The following is a 13,894-nucleotide window of genomic DNA, read 5'->3' as shown; positions in this document are numbered from 1 at the left end:
AAAGAGTTTCTGGCTCGGCACTGAGTGGTCTTGAGTGTGTTTCTTGGGAAGTGGGACACAGTGTGAGGCAGAAGATATCTCGTCATCGCTCCCTACGGGCCTACTTGCCCCCCCTCATTAACGCACGGTGCATTGATTCACCACAATAGAGACGCATATATTACCATCCATTGGGCTCAACTTAGGTCTTAACCCTCCCTCCCCCCTTTCGTCCTCCATTTATCACTCTCCCTTTTTTCTTACTATTACAAAAAACACAGCCCCTTCCTCCCACCCCACTATTGATGGCAAAGGGGTGGCAGTTGCTGTCCATCACTGGGGGAATTGGCGAACATTACATCGTTGGACATGAAGTTAAGCATTTGTATTTTGGGTCAATCCTGCGCTCGGGATCTTTCTGTGTGGAGTTTGTATCTTCTCCCCATGAGTCCGTGGGTTCCCTTCGGCTACTCCGGCTTCCTCCCACCTCCAAAAGATATGCACCTGGGGATAAGTTGATTGGCAACACTAAATTGGCCCTAGTGTGTGGATCTGAGTGTGAATGTTGTCTGTCTGTGTTGGCCCTGCGATGAGGTGGTGACTTGTCCAGGGTGTACCCCGCCTACTTGCCGAATGCAGCTGAGATAGGCTCCAGCACCCCCCGCGTCTCCGAAAGGGACAAGCGGTAGAAAATATATGGTTGGATTGGTAATGTATTGATTGATTGATTTTATTGAGAAGTGTCACAACCACTGGCTTGTTAGTGGCTGTAACATTAAGGGAGACCACACCGATTTGTACATTTTAGCCAACAGATCTTTTATTTTACAACATGTATCAGTGATCAGTAATGTGAATTAACCAAGGAATGTATCAGTAAATGAGTGTTGTCCCAAAAGGGTGCAAGTGTGGTGCTAATCCCGGCCGTCGTTGCCGTGACCATACGGTCACCAAACGAATGTGCCTGTGGGACGAGAGATAAGCGAGAGCATGCTGATGGGAGGCCTTTTATAGGCCGCCCAATCAGCAGCCCTCTGAGATGTTGCACGTCTTCACAGACCAGCTCCACCTGCGGGTCGGAGGACCAAAGTGCCCCAAACACTAACCGGCAGAGCCGGGCATGACATCCCCCCCCTTAAAAACAGAGACCCGTGTTAACTGGGTCTCTGAAGCACCATCAAAAAATAGAAAACAAAAAACTACAGTAGCCCCAGTAGCTATATTCTAGTCCCACTGACGCACCTCCCCTCCACCCCAGACCAACCAGAACCCAAACCATCCCAAACACCCTCCTTCCCCTCCGACCTTCCCTGCACCCAGCAAATCCTGGTACCCGGACAGCGACCTTTAAGGGAAACAGAGAAAAACCGCAGGTTAGGAGTGAGTAGAGATGATTAGACCTCCTGGTCCAGAGCCCGAGAGAGCGCATCAGCCATTACATTTTCCACCCCGCGAATATGGCGGATCAACAGGTGGAATGGCTGCAGAAACAGTGCCCAGCGCAACAGGCGCTGGTTGGTGGACCCTTTGAAAGACTGCAGAAAAGTGAGAGGGTTGTGATCTGAGTAGACCACAATTGGATGGAGACCCCCTCCCACATAGACTTCAAAGTGTTGCAATGCCCAAATCAATGCTAATGCTTCCTTTTCAATCACTGAATAATTAAATTGGTATTTGTTGAATTTTTTTGAAAAATAGCAAACCGGTCTGGCTACTCCATCATCATCAGCCTGCAAGAGGACCGCACCTGCTCCCACCTGGCTTGCATCCACCTGCAGCTGGAATGGCAGATCCAGTTTGGGTGCAGCCAGGACCGGAGCTGATGTTAACAAAAGCTTTGCATTCTGGAAAGCCTGCTGACACTCCTTCGACCAAATGAATTTGGCGCCACCCTTCAACAAATTGGTCAGAGGAGATACAACAGTTGAAAAATTGCAGCAAAAATTGCGGTAGTACCCGATCATACCCAAAAAGCGCATAAGTTCTTTCTTCGTCGCCGGCACAGGGAAATTATCAATAGCTGCCACCTTTGCGTTAACGGGCCGCACCATCCCCTGGCCGACTACTTTACCCAAATAGACGACTGTGGCGCGCGCAAACTCGCATTTCGCTAAATTTACTGTGAGGTTTGCTGCCACCAACCTCTGGAAAAGCGCTCGAATGCGAGCCAAATGTTCGTCCCAACTGTCTGAATGACAAACGGCGTCGTCCAAATAAACCGCGCACCCCTGCAGCCCCCCAACGACCCTATTCATGAGCCGTTGGAAGGTTGCAGGAGCATTCCGCAAACCGAAGCTCATTCGAGTATACGAGTACAAACCGGAAGAGGTAATGAATGCAGATATCTCCTGCGCTCTCTGCGTCAAAGGCACTTGATAGTAACCTTTCAATAAATCAAATTTGCTGACATAACGAGCACTCCCAACCTGATCCACACAGTCCTCGATACGTGGCAATGGAAAAGAATCTGGTCTAGTCACAGCATTTACTTTCCTATAATCCGTACAGAATCTATAGGTGTTATCTGATTTTTTCACCAGTAGACATGGCGATGCCCAACTGGAGTAAGATGGCTTGGCGAGACCATGATCAAGCAGATACTGCACACTGTCCTCCATACTCTTCTGTTTATCGGGAGCCACTCGATAAAATCTTTGTCGTATTGGGCGGGCACCCTGTGTGTCAATGTCATGTTCAATTAGTGTGGTACAGGTTGGAGTGTCGGAAAACAAAGGCAAAAACTCAAAAATCAAATCCGACAACTGTTTACGCTGTACCTCACTTAAATGACCGAGGAGACTATCTAGCTCCTTTAACTGCTGAGTATTATCCAAGCGCCCGTGTAACACTGAATCATCAGGTGCGCGCACTTCATCCCAAGCTGCCACCTTCGGCCAGTTGAGCGGTTCCCCAACCCCAACGGCTAGACCCACTGGACTCGCAGCAATCCCACCCGCCTTGTCGGAACCTGCAGAGTGGTAAGGCTTGAGTAAATTCACATGACACAGTTGCTGTGATCGTTTACGATCAGGAGTTGACAGTAAATAATTGAGATCTGACACTTGGCTCATAACCGTAAATGGACCAGAGTATTTTGCTGTAAATGGTGACCCCGGAATGGGCAGCAAAGCTAAAACTTGATCACCTGGATTGAAAACTCTGATCTTCGCTTTACGGTCATAACGCAGCTTCATTTTCACCTGAGCTTTAGTCAAATGCTCGGTTGCCTCTTTCCATGCAAGCAACAGCCTACGACGAAAACCATCTACATACTCAATGAAACTGACGGGAGTGTTCTGCAGATCCAGATTGGCATTTAAAACAGACAGTGAGGTCCGGACTTTGTGGCCAAAGACTAGGTCATTTGGACTAAAACCAGTGCTTTCTTGAACTACACCACGCGCAGACAACAAGAGCCATGGCAACGCCTCCTCCCAATCTCTCCGCATCTCAACACAGTAAGCGCGCAAGAGAGACTTCAACGTGGCATGCCAGCGCTCCAATGCCCCCTGACTCTGTGCGTGATACGCGCTGCTCAAATTGTGCTTCACCTGCATCGACTTCAACGCTGCAGCAAATGTTCTGGAGGTAAAGTTAGACCCTCTGTCGCTCTGAATTACCTTTGGAATGCCAAAGACAGAAATGAATTTAGACAAACATTTCAATATTGACCTTGTGGTAATTGTTCTCAAGGCATACGCTGCTGGATACCGAGTGGCCTGGCACATGATGGTAAAGAGGTACACACAACCAGATTTCGAAGGGGGTAGTGGACCTACACAATCAATAATGAGATGCTCAAATGGTGTGCCAACAGACGGAATAGGTTGAAGTGGTGCAGGTTTAATGGGAGTACTCTGTTTCGCAACCTGGCAAACATGACATGCTTTGACAAATCTAGATACATGGCGTTTCATCCGTGGCCAGTAAAAATGTTCCAAAAGACGTCGGTAGGTTTTCTTAACTCCAAAATGCCCAGACTCTGCTCCATGGGCTGTTCTCAAAATCAAATCACGGTATTTGTCAGGTACCATCACTTGAATCACCTGACCTGCCACTTCAGGATCAACACCTGGCAACCACGTATGCAGCAAAACGCCATTCTGAATGAAGTAACCCATCGTTGGATCAGTAGAAACTAAGGCAAAATATTTCTCAAAGCTCTGATCATTCTTTTGTGCCTCAATTAAATCTTGACATGACAGAGGTTCGGGCAGCTCAGGAACAAAAATAGGCACAGATTTGGACACATCCGACGATTGCGCCTGCGTGCGAGACATTGCCCTAGTCACAGCACAAGCAGTAAACACTTCTGGGAATTCTTGACAACACGCGTCTGGCTCCTCTACAGATAGCGGTACAGGTGTAACAACTGGAGGTGGAGAAACTAAACACCCACCCAAATTGTTCCCCAGAATTACATGGATATCCTGCATAGGCAGAGACGGTCTCACAGCAATAGTCACCTCCCCATTCACAAATCCTGAACACAAGTGAATTTTGTGCAACGGTACAGAAAATGACTGCATGCCTATTCCTCTAATCAAAATACATTTCCCAGTGTCAGATGCTGTGGAAAATGGCAAAACTGCTCCAGAAATGAAACTCTCAGATGCCCCAGTGTCTCTTAAGATTTTAACTGGAACTTTTTGTGTCTCTCCAACCAATGACACCCAGCCATCACTAATGAATGGAGCGAAATCAGACGCAGCTGACTCTACTGATTTCGTCTGCTCGTCTGACACAGATGCACCATCTTCAATCACTTGCTCACAATGAACTTCCAAACGAGGTAACGGTGTTAGATCAGAGACGCCAAAATCAACTGGATGCACAACAGAAACACACCCAGCTACCTTGGCATTAGATTTACGGCCTTTCAACAGCGGGCAGTCCTTTTTCCAATGTCCCTCCTGCAAACAGTAATGACATTTATCCGTCGGGCTTGGGCGAGATTTGCTACTTCCATTATCAAATTTAGGAACATTACTGGAATTGCCATAATTGGATCGATTTGAACTACGACCATAACGAGGAGGAGAACGTTGTGGAGGAGAACGAGCAGGATCATAACGTTGGTGGCTATTATACCGTGGAGGACGTTTATGAGTCAACACAAAGGTATCAGCAAGCGAGGCTGCCTCCTCCACTGACTTTGCCTTTTGCTCATTAATGTAGGTTGCAATTCGATCTGGTACAATGTTCTTAAACTGCTCCAAAATCAACAAATCACGCAAATTTTCGTAAGTTGAGACGGACTCTGAAGTGAGCCACCGGTTAAAATAAGTACTCAACTGTCTTGCCACTTCAGCATGGGTCTGATTATCACGTTTACGCCAGTTTCTGAAACGTTGTCTGTAAGCTTCTGGATTCAGTTCATAACATTTCAAGACCGCTTTTTTCACCTCAGCATACTTGTGCCTATCAACAGGTGTTAATGCCAAGTATGCCTCCCGTGCCCGTCCTACTAGTACAGTTTGCAAAAGCACCGTTCTATCCTCTTCACTCCACTTTTTGTCAGAGGCCATCTGTTCAAACAGTGAGAAAAACACGTCTGGGTCACGTTCGTCAAACTTTGGAACATACTTTACCATGCTATCCATACTTGACCCGGACAGATTTCCACTAATCTTACCTTCTGACATTAGTTTCAAACGATCCTGTTCAATTTTAATTTTCTCAAGCTGTACTGTAAGGTCCATTTCACCTTTTTTCAAATCCATTTCTTTTTCAAATTTGAGTCTCTCCATATCTGCTTGCTGTTGCAATTCTCGTTCTAATTTGATTTTTTCCAGTTCAAAAAGACGTTCTTTCTCCTTAGCCTGTTGCGCCCACTCAAATTCAAGTGCCTTCATCTCTCTTTGTTGCTCAAAAGTCAGTATGCCTACCCTCTCTGACTGCATAGGCTCTGACATACCCTTCACATGAGCGTCACCACCTTTTCCTGAAGGCAAAATGCTCTGCTCACACAAAAACTCGTGAATGGAGTCACGCAAGGGTCCCTTCTTACCAGTTCTAATGGCTGATGACAATTCCATGCCATACTTTTCTGCCAATTGCAACAATTGTTCCTTATTAAGGGCAAACAACAATTTCTCAGATGGTGCTTCCACAAAAGCCTCCATCCTGCTCAACCCAGGCCGTCAGTACCAATCTGGCTACTGTACCAAACCAACAATGAAACTACTGAAAAAACAACCCAACCAAAAACTAGCTCTAATTACGCTAGGCTCTCTCTCTCCAACCAATCCAACCAGGTCTCTAAAACATTACAGTTATGTTAACACAGCAAACTAACCTCGGAGCATCCCCCTAAACATTTTCCCCCCACTAGACTAATCTATTTTCACACAGAGCCCGAGGACGAGGATCATTTACTCACCAATACCTGTGGAGACGTACCATCCCGACAAAGCCGATTCAGCCGTTTCTCCAAGGCGGTGCCCTCGCCCAGGCTCTGTGACAGCAGGAACCTAGAACCCGTACTAGATGGGGATAAAGGCGACAGCTCCTAAGAGGCTGAATGCAATGCTACAAACTGCAATGAAACTAAACCAAGATGGCTGGAACAAACAATTCAGTGTCTACCTACACTTGCACGGTCAAACAAAGCCTCAAAAGTACAAATCAGTAGATCCCCCAATTAACTAACTGATAACAGGCCCCAACTGACTATCAGCAGTTCACAATTAGTAACTCAGCTCTACTCACCTTCCAACGCTCCAAAAGCCAGTAGAAGGAATACTCAATACAAAGAGCTCTACGTACCTTCCTACGCTGCCATAGCCAGTAGAAGGAATTACCATAGCCTAAAGTTACTACCAAAGATCGGACGAGCCCCCATATGTCACAACCACTGGCTTGTTAGTGGCTGTAACATTAAGGGAGACCACACCGATTTGTACATTTTAGCCAACAGATCTTTTATTTTACAACATGTATCAGTGATCAGTAATGTGAATTAACCAAGGAATGTATCAGTAAATGAGTGTTGTCCCAAAAGGGTGCAAGTGTGGTGCTAATCCCGGCCGTCGTTGCCGTGACCATACGGTCACCAAACGAATGTGCCTGTGGGACGAGAGATAAGCGAGAGCATGCTGATGGGAGGCCTTTTATAGGCCGCCCAATCAGCAGCCCTCTGAGATGTTGCACGTCTTCACAGACCAGCTCCACCTGCGGGTCGGAGGACCAAAGTGCCCCAAACACTAACCGGCAGAGCCGGGCATGACAGAAGTTTATTGACATCTTCCATCCATCCATCCATCCATCCTCTTCCGCTTATCCGAGGTCGGGTCGCGGGGGCAGCAGCCTAAGCAGGGAAGCCCAGACTTCCCTATCTCCAGCCACTTCGTCTAGCTCTTCCCGGGGGATCCCGAGGCGTTCCCAGGCCAGCCGGGAGACATAGTCTTCCCAACGTGTCCTGGGTCTTCCCCGTGGCCTCCTACCAGTTGGACGTGCCCTAAACACCTCCCTAGGGAGGCGTTCGGGTGGCATCCTGACCAGATGCCCGAACCACTTCATCTGGCTCCTCTGGATGTGGAGGAGCAGCGGCTTTACGTTGAGCTCCTCCCGGATGGCAGAGCTTCTCACCCTATCTCTAAGGGAGAGCCCCGCCACCCGGCGGAGGAAACTCATTTCGGCCGCTTGTACCCGTGATCTTATCCTTTCGGTCATGACCCAAAGCTCATGACCATAGGTGAGGATGGGAACGTAGATCGACCGGTAAATTGAGAGCTTTGCCTTCCGGCTCAGCTCCTTCTTCACCACAACGGATCGATACAACGTCCGCATTACTGAAGACGCCGCACCGATCCGCCTGTCGATCTCACGATCCACTCTTCCCCCATTTGTGAACAAGACTCCTAGGTACTTGAACTCCTCCACTTGGGGCAGGGTCTCCTCCCCAACCCGGAGATGGCACTCCACCCTTTTCCGGGCGAGAACCATGGACTCGGACTTGGAGGTGCTGATTCTCATTCCGGTCGCTTCACACTCGGCTGCGAACCGATCCAGTGAGAGCTGAAGATCCCGGCCAGATGAAGCCATCAGGACTACATCATCTGCAAAAAGCAGAGACCTAATCCCGTGGCCACCAAACCGGAACCCCTCAACGCCTTGGCTGCGCCTAGAAATTCTGTCCATAAAAGTTATGAACAGAATCGGTGACAAAGGACAGCCTTGGCGGAGTCCAACCCTCACTGGAAACGTGTCCGACTTACTGCCAGCAATGCGGACCAAGCTCTGACACTGATCATACAGGGAGCGGACTGCCACAATAAGACAGTCCGATACCCCATACTCTCTGAGCACTCCCCACAGGACTTCCCGAGGGACACGGTCGAATGCCTTCTCCAAGTCCACAAAGCACATGTAGACTGGTTGGGCAAACTCCCATGCACCCTCAAGAACCCTGCCGAGAGTATAGAGCTGGTCCACAGTTCCACGACCAGGACGAAAACCACACTGTTCCTCCTGAATCCGAGGTTCGACTATCCGGCGAAGCCTCCTCTCCAGTACACCTGAATAAACCTTACCGGGAAGGCTGAGGAGTGTGATCCCACGATAGTTGGAACACACCCTCCGGTCCCCCTTCTTAAAGAGAGGGACCACCACCCCGGTCTGCCAATCCAGAGGTACCGCCCCCGATGTCCACGCGATGCTGCAGAGTCTTGTCAACCAAGACAGCCCCACAGCATCCAGAGCCTTAAGGAACTCCGGGCGGATCTCATCCACCCCCGGGGCCTTGCCGCCGAGGAGCTTTTTAACTACCTCAGCGACCTCAGCCCCAGAAATAGGAGAGTCCACTACAGATTCCCCAGGCACCGCTTCCTCAAAGAAAGACGTGTTGGTGGGATTGAGGAGGTCTTCGAAGTATTCCCTCCACCGATCCACAACATCCGCAGTCGAAGTCAGCAGAACACCATCCGCACCATACACGGTGTTGATAGTGCACTGCTTCCCCTTCCTGAGGCGCCGTATGGTGGTCCAGAATCGCTTCGAAGCCGTCCGGAAGTTGTTTTCCATGGCTTCCCCGAACTCTTCCCATGTCCGAGTTTTTGCCTCCGCGACCGCTAAAGCTGCACACCGCTTGGCCCGTCGGTACCCGTCCACTGCCTCCGGAGTCCTATGAGCCAAAAGAACCCGATAGGACTCCTTCTTCAGCTTGACGGCATCCCTCACTGCTGGTGTCCACCAACGGGTTCTGGGATTACCGCCACGACAGGCACCAACAACCTTGCGGCCACAGCTCCAATCAGCCGCCTCGACAATAGAGGTTCGGAACATGGTCCACTCGGACTCAATGTCCCGCACCTCCCTCGTGACATGTTCAAAGTTCTCCCGGAGGTGTGAATTGAAACTCTCTCTGACAGAGGACTCTGCCAGACGTTCCCAGCAGACCCTCACAATGCGCTTGGGCCTGCCAGGTCTGTCCGGCATCCTCCCCCACCATCGCAGCCAACTCACCACCAGGTGGTGATCGGTAGAAAGCTCCGCCCCTCTCTTCACCCGAGTGTCCAAAACATAAGGCCGCAAATCCGATGACACAACTACAAAGTCGATCATGGAACTGCGGCCTAGGGTGTCCTGGTGCCAAGTGCACATATGGACACCCTTATGTTTGAACATGGTGTTTGTTATGGACAATCCGTGACGAGCACAAAAGTCCAATAACAAAACACCACTCGGGTTTAGATCCGGGCGACCATTCTTCCCAATCACGCCTCTCCAGGTTTCACTGTCGTTGCCAACATGAGCGTTGAAGTCTCCCAGTAGGACAAGGGAATCACCCGGAGGAGCACTTTCCAGTACTCCCTCGAGTGTACCCAAAAAGGGTGGGTATTCTGAACTGCTGTTTGGTGCGTAAGCACAAACAACAGTCAGGACCCGTCCCCCCACCCGAAGGCGAAGGGAAGCTACCCTCTCGTCCACTGGGTTGAACTCAAACGTGCAGGCTTTGAGCCGGGGGGCAACGAGAATTTCCACCCCAGCCCGTCGCCTCTCACTGCCGGCAACGCCAGAGTGGAAGAGGGTCCAGTCCCTCTCGAGAGAACTGGTTCCAGAGCCCTTGCTGTGCGTCGAGGTGAGTCCGACTATATCCAGCCGGAACTTCTCTACCTCGCGCACTAGCTCAGGCTCCTTCCCCCCCAGTGAGGTGACGTTCCACGTCCCAAGAGCTAGCTTCTGTAGCCGAGGATCGGACCGCCAAGTGCCCTGCCTTCAGCTGCCGCCCAGCTCACAATGCACCCGACCTCTATGGCCCCTCCTATGAGTGGTGAGCCCATTGGAGGGATGACCCACGTTGCCTCTTCGGGCTGTGCCCGGCCGGGCCCCATGGGGACAGGCCCGACCACCAGGCGCTCGCCATCGTGCCCCAACTCCGGGCCTGGCTCCAGAGCGGGGCCCCGGTGACCCACGTCCGGGCGAGGGAAATCTGGGTTCATTTTGTTGTAATTCCATAGAAGTCTTTGAGCTGCTCTTTGTCTGATCACTCACCTAGGACCTGTTTGTCTTGGGAGACCCTACCAGGGGGTATGAAAGCCCCCAGACAACATAGCTCCTAGGATCATTGGGACACGCAAACTCCTCTACCACGGTAAGGTAGCAGCTCAGAGACATCTTAAAGAATTGAATCCATGTAATGCTTTAAAAAGGCAAATGGATGGGACGAAATGCCAAAAGGCTTGTTTCCATTGTGGTGCATTAAATATTCATCACACTTGATCCACTCAATAATAAAAGATATATAACCTGTAACATGTATATAAAAAATTACGTTAAAAAAATGGATAGATTATGTACATATACACAGTATACGTCAGGTGATTTGAAAAACAATAAATAGAAAAAATGGGGGTGTGGGGTATATACTCTATGTACATGACACTAAGTACATGACTATGCACATGTTGACTCCAAGAGTTTGCAAAACAGCATGAGAGAATATATATACACTATAACCACATATAAACCTGTTTGATGCTTCGGAAAGTTGCCGGGGATCAATTTTGGTTCAGATCAGGTAGAGGTTGAGCTGAGCCATGATTTTATGGCAGTTTTAAAATTTAGTAGGGAAGTACTTATTCTAAGGTCTGTTGGTAGTGCATTCCTATGTGTGGTGGCAAAATAGTAGAATGCATTTTTTCCCATGTGAGTCTTGAATTTGGGGTGGACGAGGTTTGAGGAACTCCCTCTCGTGTAGTACCTGTGAGCATTACTTACTCTGGTGAAATAGTTTGACAGGTTCTTGGGGACAGTTTCTCTGAGTATTTTGAATACCAGGCACATTGCAACTTGGTGTACTCTTTCCTCAACTCTGAGCCATCCCAATTTGGTAAAGTGGGCTTGAGTGAGGTGAGTCTTGTATGGGTTGTTGAGCAGGAGTCTCACCAGCTGGTTTTGGGAAGTTTTCAGTTTTGTTTTTAGTGGCTTGGGGATACTGGTGATCCATGAGGTGCAGGCGTAGCCAAAATGACACTGTATGAGGGCACCGGCAAGGGTCTTAAGTGAATCCCTGTTGATAAATGCAGAAATCCTGGCCAAAAATCTAGTTTCATTATTGATCTTGGTGATTGCTTTTAATGCCATTTTTTCACCCGAGAGAGTGTTGTCCAATATACAACATAGGTAAATTACCTTGTCTTTGCTGGTGATTTTGGTATCACCTGCTTTAATCGTAAAACCCTGGGATTTACCTAGGTTGTGCCTGGACCAGTGGTTCTTAACCTTGTTAAAGGTACCGAACCCCACCAGTTTCATATGCGCATTCACCAAACCCTTCTTTAGTGAATTTTTTTTTTTTAGTTGTTTTTTTTTACTGGTGCACAAAATGAACCGTGCATGAACATCACCTTGTTCAAAGAACAAAACCAACACAGTGCATGAACTCACAACTAATTACACACCTGTAAATCAGATGGAACATTAGCGGGAACATTGTTTGGGGGTATGCATAATACGCCGATACGGAGAAGTTTTTATTTACACGATGAGTCGGGTGTGTCTTGACCTCCGCGGCAGAGGCTCCGCCGAACCCCTGAGGCCGACTCACTGAACCCCTAGAGTTCGAACCCAGGTTAAGAACCACTGGCCTGGACCCAAATAGGATGGACTCTGTTTCACCCAGGTGTACAGACAGTTTATCGGAAAGCCAGGGATAGAGATTACTTAGTTTGTTGCTGAGGGCACTTTCAACCTTCAATTTGCACCTCTCCAAGGCCAGGATCGCAGAATCGTCCGCGAACAGGAACACATTGCTGTTACATGCTGATTTTTGATTTGATTTTTATTAGGGATCCCCATTAGCTGGTTGCCACAACAACCCACTAGTCTTCCTGGGGTCCACAACTCAATACAATTACAAGTAAAAGCATATAATTGTAACTACACAATACAGACAAAAATAAAAAATATGTAAAAATAAAAGCATCAATAAGAAAACAGGCAAACAATTTACAGTCACAGAATAATTATTACCATATAAATATAACTACACAATATAAAACCAAACATTAAAAAAAATCATCAACGAGCAAAGTAATTTAAGAACTCAGATAAAATATTACTTTCATTTTAAAAACCTGTTTACTTTCAGCGGCGGTGAGAATTTAAAGCAGGTTATTCCAGAGCGGTACAGATCTGTAAATAAAAGATTTCCGCAAATCATTCTTCCTGGGACGAGGGAGTACAAAATGCCCCTCACTGGACGCCCTGGTATTATGATTGTGCATAGTGCTACTGTGAACTATTTGGGCCATGAGAAAAGCAGGAGTTTTACTACCGGTTACTGATTTGAAGAATATAAGAGTATTAGCTGACAACCTGTTCTACACTGTTAGCCAGGAAAGAGGAGCATGCATTTGGTTTACATTGGTTTTTAGTGAACAACCCAGAACCAGCCTTGCTGCCCTATTCTGGACAATCTGGGGCTTACTTCATGTCGTTAATGTAAATCAAGAATAGCAATGGTCCCAGAATGCTCTCGTGTGGGACACATCACCTTGAGGGAAGAGGACAGCGATCCCTTCACCTCGACCACCTGTTTTCTATCCTCAAGGTAAGATTTCATCCAGTTTGTGCCTGCGCTGTCAAAACCGATTGTCCTCAACTTGTTTAACAGTATCGAGTGGTTAACTGTGTCGAATGCCTTTTAAAGGTCCACATAACCATTCCATAGTACTTGCCCATGTCTATCTCTCGCCTCATGTAGTCAGTTAGGTACAGTAGGGATGTATCGGTGGAATTTGATTTTCTGAATCCTGATTGAAATTTGAAAATAAGCTTGCGATTTGATAAATAATTATCTATTTGCTCATATAGGCGATATTCTCACATGCTTGAATTCTTGTGGGACAAGACACTGATTGATAGATAAGTTAGTGTATATGAGCAACCATTGGGACAATCGTGACACCTGTGTCTTTGAGAAATCTGGTGGGAATATTATCATGTCCTGTGGCTTTGTTGGCCGCAGAGAGCTGAGTTTCTTTAACACATCATCAGTTTTTAACTTTGACAAATTTGAAGTCATCCTTGCGTAGCCCTTTGTTTTTGTAAACGTCTTGGATGTGCTGTTCACTGTAGACTCCTGGATGTGAGGGCAATTTGCTTACCAACGTGGAAGCGATGGTTGAGTAAAATCTATTAAAGCAATTTTCCACATTCAGTTTCTGTCGTGAGTGAGCCGCTTATTTTCAAGTTGAGGTTGGTGTTTTTTGTTTTGAGACTGCTGTGGCCCAATTGTTTCGGTGTCTTCCAGAGTTTTTGCGGGATATTTGTATTTTCCACTATTTTTGTCGTTGAAGTAACTGGATTTGGTTTTTCTGATCATATTAGTTACTTCGTTTCTTAGTTTTTTGTATTCTTTAAGGAGCTGTTCAGCCCTATTTTTTGTGAACTTAGCGTGTTTGTCATCTCT

This window comes from Nerophis ophidion, linkage group LG18, assembly GCF_033978795.1.
Source record: "Nerophis ophidion isolate RoL-2023_Sa linkage group LG18, RoL_Noph_v1.0, whole genome shotgun sequence".
Lineage (NCBI taxonomy): Eukaryota > Metazoa > Chordata > Actinopteri > Syngnathiformes > Syngnathidae > Nerophis > Nerophis ophidion.
Note: the sequence above shows the minus strand (reverse complement) of the source record.